Genomic DNA, 12,671 nt, shown 5'->3' with positions numbered 1-12,671 from the left:
TCTCTTCCACCCATTTGAAGGGAAGAGAACCTCTCTGCGTGCTGTGACGCCCTCCATAAGCATATGGAGGGAGTCACGGGAGAGCCTGGGTGCAGGGAGAGCCTGGGTGCAGCACCTCAATACTGTAGAACACTGACAGCACAAATGTCAAAATCAACTTGCGCAGGGTCCCTTTAAGGAAACCGGCTGATGATGCATCATCATCAAATGACATCATCAGACCTGCTTCCTTCAACTGGCCAGCAAACGCGCTGGGCGGGCTTAACAAGCCTAATCAGGGGAAAATCATTTTGGACAGTGGGCTTGAGCCAGCAGTGAGGCCGGGAGCCGCCACCGACGTCGCCTGCCACGGACCCGCCGAGGTTGGTAAAGCCCAGCCCCCTCATCTCTTCAAATCCACGAGAGTGAGTGCAAGTTCTGCCATATCTCGATCACTGCCAAAAAGGGTCACTGGAAAGCCATTAGTGGGCCTTCCAGCAACAATTGTTCAGAAGAGGCCCACTGATCCCTTTTTAAGGGGGTTGACAAAATCTCAAAAGATTGTTAAGTCTTAATTGGCCCAGGCCAAGTCCCAGGCCTGGACACACCAGTGGACCCTCACTTCCATGAGACAATGGACCAGTATGCCTTCTCTCACCCAGCATAATAGCCTGTTGGTGGATTTGCGGGTCGGAAATTGAGGAAATTCCTGGCTAGGGGGTTCCCCTTCCCCAACCATGCTTCCCTCGCACCGCCTAGCAAACGTTTGCGATTGACAGAGGTTCTGTCCCAAACAGGCTTCATCGAAGTTAAGAGCTCAGGCTGAGGCGTGGCATATCTGGATCCCTATTTCCTGGGCCTTCTACCAAGAGTTCACTAGAAAGTTCACAGGAGTTCAGGGTGTTAGTTTCTAGTGGCCATAAACTCAAAGCACAATATTGTCCCCATTTGACACTAAATCAGTGATCACTTTCAGGTAGCTTACAGGGATGAATAGTGCGTGAAAAGGAACTTGTCACATTAGTGTAATATGGGGTGTTCTTCGGAGGCTGAAACTGAGGCACAAAGGGGCCACGGGGATGGGTGGCGTGGGAAAACAAAATGTTGTACATGCTCTTCTGAGGCATCTTATTGGGAAGGGATATTTACTCTGGAAACTTGCCGTAGCTGACCTGGGAGTGCTTGATACTGACTGGTGATTCTGCGGATTACCCATGTCTGTTTTTAAACTTTCCAATGGTTCCACTCAGTTTGGCTCCAGGTAGCCTTGCTTCTGAGTCAGGTGGTTGTGGGTTCAGGGCTTGAGCACATAAATCCAGACCGACACATCCGTGCCGTGAAAGGTGCCGTGTTTTGGGTGAGACATTAATCGAAAGCCCTATTTGCCTTGTCCAGTGGAAATAAAAGATCCCATGGCACTATTCGAAGAAAAGCAGGAGAGTTCTCCGAGTGTCCTGGCCAACATTCATGCCTCAACCAACACCACCAAAAACAGATTAACGAGTCATTTATCTCATTTGCTGTTTGTGGGTCCTTGGTGTACGCAAACTGGTTTTCACATTTGCTTAACATGACTAAAGTAATTACTTGGCTGTGGAGCACTTTGGGATGTCTGCTACATAAATACAAGTTTTCTCTTTTTTTTCTACTGCTAGTAATGCGCTACACAAGTGCCTCTTTCAGGCGAACACACAATGCTAGAGAAACTCTGAAATGTGCAAGTTCAACATGGTTACACGGTGCACCTTGTTCCATTGTGTATGATGTTAAGAACTGCTTTGCATTAACACAAGCCACACATTGTAACTGATCTTCACGCAACTGCAGATAGCAGCAACTAAAGCGACATCATTATCTGCTGCTGAAAGGCTGCTCAAGCTCTCTCCAGAGTGACAGCGCTTTCTCTTATTAAATGGAAATGCTTCGTTTGAAATTTGTTTATAACTGTGGAAGTGAAATGATAACATGATAAAAATTAATTAGTGCTGGGATATAGATATCAGAGGAGTGCCAAGTAGCAAAAGATTTATTCAGGAATCGCATCAGTGGAACAGCTCTTTGGAATTACTGCACGGGCTGCAGAGCAAGAGAAAGTGAAAGTGGGTTTATGCCCATGAATTCCCACAGTGAAATATTGGTCTCATCCATGCCTTCACAGGGAAGGAAGAGCCAGGCTGTTCCTCTCACTTAAAGAAAGAACTTGCATTTCTCCTGCCTTTCACAACCTCAAAAGTGCTTTACAGCACATTTGAAGTGTCGTCACTGTTTTAATGTAGGAAACTGCCTACTGGACGATTATGGGGCACTTCTAGCATGGCAAATGTGCCTGTTCCTGAGACTAGGGACAGGGTCACTGGCAAGGCTTGGAAGCTAAGCGAGAGCCAGGCCTGGTTAGTACCTAGAGGGGTGACCATCAGGGAAGACCAGGTGCAGAAGGTCATGGAAGGAGCCCTGAGGAGGGGCAGTTGGTGAGAAGGTCACGGAAAGAGCCCCAGGAGGGGCAGCTGGTGAGCAGGCCCGGGCGTTGGGCTGAAGATTGTTGGACAGGAGAAATGGAATGGCGGCGCGCACAGACGCAGCGGCTTTGCTTCTCCCAGGACGGTGCTATTTAAGTTTAATGTTAATATGTTATTTGTACTGGACTCATGGGAGCTTGCAAGATCACATTTCGTTGTACAATGACAATAAAGTTGAATTATTATTATAATGTCGGTAAACTTCTTGAAAACAATTATAACATGTCTTGTGCTCACCAAGATGAGCAACATTACTGCTCCCAAATGCTGGAGTTCCGTCCCTTTTTAAAACGTGCTGGTTACTGACAGCCTACCCCAAGTTGAAAACCCAGCAGTTGGTCAGCCGAAGCATGTTAACGGCCAGTGCAGTGCAGTGCAGCAGGTTTGACTTAGAATTTGTTCACTTCACATTCTGAGCTGCGTCAAGTGCAGTCGACCAGATGCGGCTGGAGGGGGCGGGGGAGAAAATATTGGAAGGAAGAGTCTCTGGTGCTTCTTGTTGACGAGGGCAATTTGCAGCAGCACGGGAGCCGGTGAAAAATGGAAAGAAAACAAAATAAAAACCAGAAGTTCACTAAATGCTCCCATTAAAAATAAAGCTAAAACTAACTATCAAAAATTCTTGCATGTCTTCTCTTAATCTGCAGAGGACGATATTTAATTAGATACTAGCTTTGGCTCCCACCTGCTACTTTGCCCTTAGGATTTTTAAGCATCGATTGATTTTGGCGCTGTTCCATGAAAGTTTTCCGATTGTTGAATGCCAAATGATTTTATTCAAAAACTGTTAAATCTTTAAATAAGCGTGATTCGTAGCCAAGCACAGGGCAACACTTTACCAGACCCCACGCCACCACCGGAGCCTTCCGTGCAGCAGGTAGTTTATTGGAAAATAACAGGGGCAACGTCTGCAATTTTCCAACCTTTGAAGTCAATGGATGAAAAATCAGCTGATGGGCGCGCGGCCCCAACAAGGGTCTCAGCAAATTTTCCCCACTCTATTCTAGATACAAGAATGGCAGCACACAATATTCCATTGTTAAAAAAGTGACTTTGAGCATTGAATTAGCATATTGTCCTTTTACCTGTGGAGCATATGGAGTCCAGACTGACGAGATGCTGGTCTCTACTTTTTGATAACTGTAAGGGTCGCACACAAGAACAACCTGTGAAGACTCAACCCAGTTGCTAGTGAGTAGGGACTACAGCAGAATGCTACCTACAGGTCAACATAAGTTGGCATTAAATTGACAGTCTCCCTCAGAAAGGGGATAATGAAAATTCCATGTGCACTTCTGAAATTGGTGGATAAGGTATGTTGTTGGAGCACTGCAAAGGGAGCTTTACTGGGCCCCTCATTGTGCTATACCTGACCTGGGAGGACTTTGATACTGAGATTTCCGAATAATAAGAGTAACACACGCTCCAACACTCCTCACCTTAAAAAGATTCATTCCTGCACATTTTTTAAATAGAACAACAGAGTTAGAGCTGTTTACAACACCAATGCTGAAATGCTGCATCTGAAGAAACACTCTGTCTACAGAAGAGTCACTGCAGCGGAAAGTAATCCATTGTGGGAAGTATTTTCAGACATTTCAAAATAAGACAGTTCAACAATGCAAATATTTGTTTTGATTTTTTTATATAATAGAAGTAAAATGAAGAAATTAATGTGCTGGAAATGTACAGCAGACCTGCCAGCATCTGCGAAGTCAATATTTCTGATGGGACTGTTCATCAGAATTCATCTGTACCTTCAGTACTTGAGTATTTTCTACATGAAGGAAGCTTTTGTCTACATGCGAGGAGCAGTAAGTTCATAGAGAACCCAGATTTTGCTACACTTCGTACACATATGCAATCTGCCCCCGCCACCCCCATAATATATGCCTACGATATAGCAGTAATTTTCAAACGTTTCTGCATGGGGGAGCTCCTTAAAATACTTACATTCCCACAAATCCCCTGTACTAACTTCCAAAACCAGAGGCCCTGAAAATCTACCGGCCTTCCAGCACACTCGAATCACAATTCGAGCAGGAGGGTGGCACAAAGCCCGCAAATTTGGCCAGGACCCAGGTATGCTGGGTCCCAGCTTCTACTGCAAGTATCTGGGGGACCTTGTTCGGGGTGGAACTTCTGTCTTGAGTGTCAGCTTGAATGGGGAAACAGTGGAAGAGTAGCAGCTTAACTAGGTTGAAGGGGTAGAAGAATGCCATTAAGTTGACGAGGGATTGGGTTAACAGCGCCAGTCTCTCTTTATAACTATAGTTTCCCATCCCTGGCATCATCCTGGTCAATCTATGCTGCATGGTTTCTATGGTTTTAATGTGCTTTCTATAGTACTCTAACTGTGGCCTAATCAATGACTTCTACAAATCTATCATTACTTTATTGCTCTTGTACTCATGTTTATAAAATCTAAAATGTTGTTGTAAAAAGTTTAAAATGTTTCATGGGGAGCATACCCACAGATTCCCCTCATAAATGTAGCAACATTTTCTTGCCTTCAACATTTGGATTTTTCCTTAAAGCTTTAGGGGGTCAAATTCCCCTAGAGGGCCCTTTGGGGCACAAAAAATGTTTGGAAAGAACCTTTTCAAACGTTAGTTAAATGCCCATTTTTCTTCCAAGAGGGAAGTGGCGCACTAAGTCAAGCACTCCAGTGGCCTCTTGGAGTGCAAGAGGCGGGGAATGTCCCAATCCGGGGCGAAGTGCTCAGCAGCGCCACAAGTGGCCAAACGTGGCACTGCTGTGTTGCAGGGGCTCTTTCCTGCATTAAAGGGAAGTGCCCCACACTGCGAGCTCTGCAGGTTTATATTTTTTTATATGTGGGCCACCGGGGAACGGGAGTGCCGCGCCATCAGCCACAAGCGGTGGCCGAAATGTTTTTTTTTAATAAATCGGCAGATTTTTTTGGCCGGCTGCCCACTGCGTCATTAAGTTGCGCCCCGCGAGCGGCCGGCCTCATTGTTCACGACCCCTGCAGCAGTCGGTAAACATAGCCCGCTGCTGCTGCGGGGCGCAATTGCGAATTTGTCTTCCGAAGCGCTACTGGGGCGCTGCGCCCGGAGAAGACGTCATGATCTCCGGGTGCTCCCTGGTAGCGCCGCCACTAACCTCCCACAGAATTTCGCGGGAGGCGCGGTTATCGCCTCGGGTGGGCGCAGAGCCATTCGCGCCCCGTTATCAACTCCCACCGGAGGCACAAACGAGGGCAATTTCGCCCTCTTAAATTTTTACATTTTTTATTCCACCAATACAAGTGCAGGCACAAAGACCTAGGGACTGAAAATCTGTGGCCTTTCTGATGCATTCCCACCATAACTCCTGTGGGAGTGCACCAGAAGGGCGATATAGAAACATAGAAGATAGGAGCAGGAGTAGGCCATTCGGCCCCTCGAGCCTGCTCCGCCATTCAATGCGATCATGGCTGATCATCCAAATTCAGTACCCTGTCCCTGCCTTCTCCCCATATCCCTTGATCCCTTTAGCCTTAAGAAATATATCCAACTCCTTCTTGAATATATTTAATGAATTGGCCTCTACCGCCCTCTGTGGAAGAGAATTCCACAGGTTCACCACTCTCTGGGTGAAGAAATTCCTCCTCATCTCTGTCCTAAATGGCTTACCCCTTATCCTTAGACTGTGACCCCTGGTTCTGGACTTCCCGACCATCGGGAACATCCTTCCTGCATCTAGTCTGTCTAGTCCTGTTAGAATGCCATTAAGTTAAGGAAGGACCCAGTATATTCAGATCCCTGCCTTACACCGAGATTTCCATGGGCCTTGAATGGGAGCAGGCACCACCCGCTCTTTGCAAAGGCCAGTGGCAAAGAGGTGGAGGGGCTGGGGCAGAGAGACTCCCCATGGTGCATGTTCCCATGGCCGTGGCTCTCAGTGGGACCCGGTGTAGCATTGGCGGCAGTACATCAGGCATGGCATGTCACCAAACTGCAGACGTTGGCCCCATGTGGGGGTCCGGACTGAAATGTGGACCCCTGAAGAGACAACATTTTGCCTAATTTCCTTTGTAACGGGGCTAGGGGGGCTACATGCAAGTTCCAGTACATGCAAGGGCACCCAGCACCTCTGCTTCCCCCCACCACAGAACAACCGAGTGGCCCAGGCTCCTGCCATTCACAAGTAAAACAGAGGACCGCCCCCTGACCCCACAAACTTTGGCATCTTTGACTATTGGTCAGTTTTTTCTAGTTTTCTAGGTTGCTATATATGCAGGAGGTACATTACCCAAGAGAAAAGAGATGAAATGGAGAGAGAGATTTCATGTTTCATTTAAGGAGTTATTAACTATTTCTATCTGTCAAATTAGGTAACCACACCTCCCCCCCCCCCGACCCTGAATACGGGGGCCCCACAAGGGTGTGTGCTGAGCCCCCTCCTCTACTCCCTCTTCACCCACGACTGTGTGGCTGTTCATGGTTCCAACACCATCATCAAGTTTGCGGATGATACCACGGTAGTAGGCCAGATTACCAACAACAATGAGTCAGCCTACAGGGAGGAGGTCCAGCATCTCGTGAAGTGGTGCGCCGATAACAACCTGGCCCTTAACATCAAGAAAACCAAAGAAATCATTGTGGACTTCAGGAAGTCTAAAGGCGGAAGTCACACCCCCATCCACATCAATGGGGCTGTGGTGGAAAGGGTGGACAGCTTTAAGTTCCTCGGAGTCCACATCACGGAAGACCTCTCCTGGTCCCTCAATACCTCCTCTCTGGTGAAGAAGGCCCAGCAGTGCCTATATTTCCTAAGGAGGCTGAAGGGATGTAACCTGTCACCCCTGATCCTCTCTAACTTTTACCGCTGCACAATAGAGAGCATCCTGACGAACTGTATCACAGTATGGTATGGCAGCTGTAGCTACTATGACCGGAAAGCCCTGCAGCGGGTAGTCAAAACTGCCCAACGCATTACCGGCACCCGGCTACCGACCATAGAGCACATATACCAGAAACGCTGTTTACGGAGGTCACGGTCCATCATCAAAGGCCCTACCCACCCCAGCCACAGTCTGTTCGCCCTCCTGCCATCTGGGAGACGCTACAGATGCATTCGCACCCGTACGACCAAATTTAGGAACAGCTTCTTTCCCAGGGCTGTCATCCTACTGAACTCCACAAATAAACTCTAAAGCCTGCACATCTGCCAATGCACTTTATTATGGTTATGTTTATGTTAATGTATTACAAGCCAAATGTATGTTGAATGTTTAAATGTCTTAATCTAAATGTACACTCTTGGGAGCCGCAAGCCTACATTTCGTTGTACTGCACTTGTGCACTAACAATGACAATAAAAGTTGATTTGATTTGATTTTAAATTCTGATTTTGTTCACATTTCCAAAGGCAAATGTTCTGTAAAGTTACAGTAAAATAAAATATACCTGGCTTGAGGGCATAGGGAAAATAATGAATCCCTCCGCAGTTAGCTGCCAATATTTTTATTAGATAGCCAAGCCAAGTTGAATCAACAATATAACTACTGCCTCTTTAAAACTGGAACAGGGCTCTTTGCCAACAGAGCTCTTTGCCAAAGATTAAAGTAAATAAATAACACATGACACAGTGGGAAGTGCCAGAAACAGATCAATCTGTGACACCAATTAAAAGTGAGGAATCACATTTTAGCATTTTAACTACCATGCTTTTGCTGTGAAGTCGCAAAGTAGCTGAGGATTTTTTCCAAAAACAGACAGACCATTCAAAAAATGGGTCTCATGTAACTGTTGCTGGGCAGGTATTTTCTAAATCCAGTCTTTTGTAACAAATATATCATTAATTGGATTAAAGTATGTTATAGTCTTATTTTTAAATATAGTCCACATTTCTCCTCTTCCTCCCTTGAAGGCACTAGGGTTTGGTTTCACGAGTGTCAGACACCTACGGGTACCTCAGAAAATAGCCACCTTTCATGTGCGAGTCTAAGCAGTGATTGATGGCAAGCTATTTAACTATGGGGGGCATTCTAGCTGATTTCGAATCTCTCCTTAGCCAACAACTACGCATACAGGATCTTGCTTTAAGACTTCTGTGATTGCACAGGAATATCTTGCAGGAATTGCACACTTCACAACTGGAGTGACCCTCAGTGTACTTCTTATACAGGTAAAAGGGCTGTTTTGTTAGTTGATCGGCAGGTTTTTCCCAACTGGCCAGTTATCCTGTTCGTAGCACACCTAATGAACCCGAGCTTCTAGAAAGCACAGAGTAAAGCTGTGTTTCTGCAATTGCACTCGTCACTTTTGCCTTTGTGCTAGGAGTAATTTTGTCCTCCCCACAGCCCCCTCTAAAATCCAAGTCTCAAGCTCCAGCAGTTAGGAAGTCTAAAACCGTGAAATTTTGTAAAAATTCTAAGCGCAATGAGTTTGAGGGCTTTGAAACTAGTTCCAAAGATAGAAAGAAAGATGGCTGCATGAGGTGACACCACTACTCCTGGCCAGAATGAAGGTGACTGGGTAATTCCCCCTTCAATCATGCCTGGAGACCGCCCTGCTGAAAGTGACTGGGAGTGAGTTTACCCACATTATTTGTATTATGTAACTATCCTCCACTGCATTTTGTTGGAGAAATCACCGTGTTTTATCAGAAGATGTTGCTGCAGATTCGGTCATTATTACGTCCGTGAATGATTGAGACACGGACAGCAGGAGTGGAACAAAATAAGTCTTTACTGATGGAAGTCAATAGTGAAACTGAAACAACAGAGGCTCACTAGCGCCTTTTATACAGGGGTGGTCACTGCCGGTACTGCAGTCTGAGACCAGTTATTCTCTTAAAGGTACATACACAACAATTCCTCCCCTTTTAGATAAACAGTACATAACATTCATTTAACAACTAAATGATAACTAATTACAATCACAATTACTGTTGCTAGATACATTGGTTAAGTTTAAGCAATTATAAGTTCAGTCTTTGAGGAGGCTTCCTGATTCTGTCTGGATAACGCCTCTTTGGGGTATCAGGTTCTTCTGGCAATGTTGAGTCGGGATCAATGTCGTTGTTTGGTTCATCTGCTTCCAATATTACCGGTTCTGCGGTAGCTGCAATTGGAACGTCGATTTCATTACCAGGTGTATCAGATCGTGGTGTGGAGTTGACGTTTTCCAGTGACTCTAGAATCTGCTCAGCATGGCATCTTACAATGCTCTCCCCAACGTCCACGGTATACATGAGAGGTCCTTGTCGTGTACAAATCGTTCCTGGCTGCCATTTCTCAGTGCGGTAGTCCCAGGCCAAAACTGGTTGACCTATCTTAAAACTCCTGGTCGGCCTTTCATTCATATTCTGAAACTGCCTGTTCTCCACATCTCTTCGGACGTTTGGCTTAACCAAATCCAAGCGGCATCGTAGTCTTTGATTGAAGAACATCATGGCTGGAGTTTGGTTGGTAACCGCATGTGTCGCATTCCGGTAGGCAAACAAGAAGTTGTCCACGATAGCAAAATACTGCAGATGTTGGAAATCCGAAATAACAACAGAAAATGCTGGAAAAACTCAGCAAGTCAGGCAACATCCGTGGAGAGAAATTTGAGTTGACGTTTCGGGTTTGACCCTTCTTCAAAACTGGAGAGAAAAGGAACTAGATCGAAGGCAGGGCTGCGATCGGACAAAAGAATTAAAGAACCAAAAGAAGTAAAAGAGATTAGAAGCTAGACGAGATGGTAATAGGCTGTGATTAGGTGTAAAGTGTACTGGCAGGGCAAAAGATAGCTGCCAGGTGTGAGAGAGAAACAAAAGGAAAGGGGGGGGGGGGAAAGGAAAGGAGTGGAAAAATATAAGTGAAAATGAAATAGGGGCCGAGGTTATGATCTGAAATTGTTGAACTCGATATTGAGACCGGAAGGCTGCAGACTGCCTAATCGGAAGATGAGGTGCTGTTCCTCGAGTTTACGTTGAGCTTCCGTGGAACAGTACAAGAGGCCAAGGACGGTGAGGTCCGAGTGGGAATGGAGCGGTGAATTGAAATGACAGGCGACCGGAAGCTCGGGGTCACCCTTACGGACTGAACGGAGGTGTTCCGCAAAGCGGTCACCCAATCTGCGTTTGGTCTCCCCAATGTAGAGGAGACCGCATCGTGAGCAGCGAATACAGTATACTAGATTGCGAGAAGTACAAGTAAATCGCTGTTTCACCTGGAAGGGGTGTTTGGGGCCCTGGACAGTGGGGAGGGGGGAGGTATAGGGGCAGGCGTTACATCTCCTCCGCTTGCACGGGAAGGTGCCAGGCGAAGGGGAAGGGCTGTTTGGGGTGATAGAGGAGTGGACTAGGGTGTCTCGGAGAGAGCGGTCCCTGCGGAATGCTGAAAGGGGAGGGGAGGGGAAGATACGTTTGGTGGTGGGATCACTTTGGAGGTAGCGGAAATGCCGGAGGATGATCCGTTGAATGTGGAGGCTGGTGGGGTGAAAGGTGAGGACAAGGGGAACCCTATCGTGGTTCCGGGAGGGAGGGGCAGGGGTGAGGGCAGAGGTGCGGGAGATAGAACTGACACGGTCGAGGGCAGTGTCAACCACGGTAGAGGGGAATCCTCGGTTGCGGAAAAAGGAAGACATGTCTGAAGCACTGGTGTGGAAGGTGGCATCGTCGGAGCAGATACGGCGGAGGCGGAGAAACTGGGAGAATGGAATAGAGTCCTTACAGGAAGCGGGGTGGGAGGAAGTGTAGTCCAGGTAGCTGTGGGAGTCAGTGGGCTTGTAGTAAATATTGGTCGATAACCTATCCCCAGAGATGGAGATGGAGAAGTCGAGGAAGGGAAGGGAAGAGTCAGAGATGGACCATGTGAAGGTGAGGGAAGGGTGTAAACTCGAGGAACAGCACCTCATCTTCCGATTAGGCAGTCTGCAGCCTTCCGGTCTCAATATCGAGTTCAACAATTTCAGATCATAACCTCGGCCCCTATTTCATTTTCACTTATATTTTTCCACTCCTTTCCTTTCCCCCCCCCCCCCTTTCCTTTTGTTTCTCTCTCACACCTGGCAGCTATCTTTTGCCCTGCCAGTACACTTTACACCTAATCACAGCCTATTACCATCTCGTCTAGCTTCTAATCTCTTTTACTTCTTTTGGTTCTTTAATTCTTTTGTCCGATCGCAGCCCTGCCTTCGATCTAGTTCCTTTTCTCTCCAGTTTTGAAGAAGGGTCAAACCCGAAACGTCAACTCAAATTTCTCTCCACGGATGTTGCCTGACTTGCTGAGTTTTTCCAGCATTTTCTGTTGTTAAGAAGTTGTCCACCTTGTGTTGTAGGGGTATATCTTCATTACACATTGCCTTGATAGCCTTCTTGAATGTTTGGACAAACCTCTCGGCCAATCCATTAGTGGCTGGATGATATGGGGCAGATGTGTAATGCTTAACACCATTGTTCTTTAAGAACCTCCGGAACTCTTCAGACACAAACTGTGGTCCATTGTCAGAGCAAATCTGTTCAGGCAGCCCATTCCTGGCGAATATGGTTTGTAAAACTGTGATAGTTTTTTCCGTGGTGGTTGAGGACATTTTTATTACCTCTGGCCACTTTGAATGTGTTGTGTATGTAATAGGTATGTTACTTTAAACCTATGGCCAGGGCAGCACTACTTTGTAGGGCGTAGTGATACCGTAGTACCACTCCTGGCCATAGGGGTATAAATAGTACTGTGGGTACTGATCTCCCCTCAGTTTCCCGCCTGTTGGTATTAAGTAAAGACCTACGTTGAATCTTCCAAGCTGTCTCGTCATTATTGCATTAAGTATAGACACATACTTTATACTGGCGACGAGTAAGGTTCGAACTCACCAGTACACGGTGCAACAAAGGAACGGTAGCAGTACGGAGAGAGAAGGAGAGAGGCTTCTTACCAGCCAGCCTGCAGAGTCCAGCGTCGACCGAAGGAGGCCGCCCAGCACTCCGGGTTCGGGAGGAGCGGCAGCAACGGAGCGAGAGAGAGAGGTTTCCAGCGGAGGCTGCGGCAGCTGAGAGAAGAGGCTGAACGGGCACTCCAGCCCCGGGGCAAAAGTCCACCCAGGGCCAGGTAAACTGAAATCCTTCCCGGGGAACGGGAGCTGCAAGGGCCAAAAATAACGACGCTGGAGAGAGGTCGTTGACAGCAGAGGGAGAAAAGGCGGGAAAAACGCCATCTAGTGGAGAAAGCGGGAAAAGCTTTTTTTT

The sequence above is a fragment of the Somniosus microcephalus genome, chromosome 3 (assembly GCF_052327205.1).
Source record: "Somniosus microcephalus isolate GS21.2 chromosome 3, FLI_Smic_1.0, whole genome shotgun sequence".
NCBI classification, from domain to species: domain Eukaryota; kingdom Metazoa; phylum Chordata; class Chondrichthyes; order Squaliformes; family Somniosidae; genus Somniosus; species Somniosus microcephalus.
The sequence above is the reverse complement of the archived record's forward strand: the minus strand, read 5'-3'. Positions refer to the sequence as shown.